The 1,677-nt window shown below is 39.5% G+C and overlaps 1 non-coding gene across 1 annotated transcript; it reads right to left on the bottom strand.

Annotated features, from left to right (window-relative positions):
• Nucleotides 1-1,238: 1,238 nt before the first annotated feature.
• LOC127218684 (small nucleolar RNA SNORA26) lies at nt 1,239-1,363 on the bottom strand. The gene has a single exon (XR_007834233.1). It is a non-coding gene; the product is annotated as a small nucleolar RNA SNORA26 (small nucleolar RNA).
• Nucleotides 1,364-1,677: the final 314 nt, after the last annotated feature.

Here is a 1,677-nt window from a genome sequence, read left to right as displayed (position 1 = left end):
CCTTCGAGACAAAGAAAATAAACCTATAAGCATGCTTCTTCAACAGTACTGGTACAAAGACAGGCACAGGTGGCTGTGGCCAACTCTATTCATATTGAATGGGCTACCATAAAATACAAAGCAGAATGCCTACAAACATGTTTTCTAGTAAATTACAATTGTTCTTATTGAGGGGCTAAGTGTGGTGAAACAGTAGTTTTCAAACAGCAGTTATGGGGAGATTCCACAGAGCATAACTCCAGGAGAGTTAAAGGATAAGGATATAGTATCGAGAAAAAGAATATTGTGGAATATTTTATATGTGTTTCATTCCTTTTATGTGCATTTGTTTAACTCTGTAAAGCTATATTACTTGCCTGTCTAAAACACCTGATTGGCCTATTGAAGAGCTGAACAGACCAACAGCTAGGCAGGAAAAACTAGGCAGGGCTGGCTGGCATGCAGAGAGAATAAATAGGAGGAGAGACCTAGAGAAGATCCAGGGACAAGGGGAGGAGGACACCAAGGACACCAGTCACAGAGTAAGAAGGAAAGCAAGGCATATAGAATAAATAAAGGGAAAAGAGCTCAGGAGGCAACACATAAAGAGAAATGGGATAATTTAATTTAAAAAGCTGGCTAGAAAAAAGCTTAGCTAAGGCCAGCCATCCCAAGTAAGAATAAATCTCCATGTATTTATTTAGGAGATGGGTGAGGGACACCATCCCTACCAAAGATTTTTTAAAATCCAGTAAAAAAGAAAAGTATCAATGATCTGGGGTGTGTTCTTTTCCCGAGTTCAACTTCATGATTGATCCCTATGCACTGGGTTTGAAATAACATTTCCTGCAGAGGAAAAACACTGACCTGCAGCTTGTCCTCTGGAGGAAGGGAGAGTGGACAAGAAACAACTGACAGAGCTTCAGAGTTGGGATTTAAACCCTTCCTTCCTGTCTCTTTAATTAAATTAATGCACTTTGAGCCCCAAAAGAAAATGGCTCTTCAAAACAACCATCGAAATTATGGATTTGACTCTTTCCAGGCATCAACATACACCATCTAGAAACTCCACAGCTGTCTTTTCCTGGGGTCTGACAAAATGAACAACAAATCCTTAGATAATTACTTATAAAACCTGTTTTGTGCGGGTACATGACAAGGACCTTTTACAAGCTGCTATCTATAGCTTATTAACTTACCAAAAAATACATGCAATAGTATATTCTTTTTAATTCCTGTATCTTTATTTTCCTTTTTACATCTGTGACTCCAGAAAGGATCCAAAGTGTAGGTGCACAGCCTCTTGTCTGGGGTTTCATGGAGAGTCCTTTTTTAACCTTGTGTTTTAGATCCTTAAGGTACAGGACTGACCTTACAAGGGCTCAGAAAAGGGCTAAAAAATATTTTATCCTGGTCCTGTCTCTCTTTCTCACCTGAGCCACATACACAAAAGTGTGATATCATGTTGCAAGGCAATGATAACAACGATTTGCCTCTAGGATCACAAGAACAGATATTCAGGCATGGCAAATATTTCCATATCTCCCTCCAAAGACTATGAATGTATAACCAAGCCCTCCACATACCCTCTAAAATATTCTTCCACACCACAGAGTACTGCCTGCAGTTAATTGCCTATATTACCTCTTCCTGAATCCATCTTCCCTCAGTGGGTTATTCTAGTCTTTATCACCAGGC

The sequence above is a fragment of the Phodopus roborovskii genome, unplaced genomic scaffold, assembly GCF_943737965.1.
Source record: "Phodopus roborovskii unplaced genomic scaffold, PHOROB, whole genome shotgun sequence".
Classification (NCBI taxonomy): Eukaryota; Metazoa; Chordata; class Mammalia; order Rodentia; family Cricetidae; genus Phodopus; species Phodopus roborovskii.
Note: the sequence above shows the minus strand (reverse complement) of the source record. Positions and strands in the feature narration are given on the sequence as shown.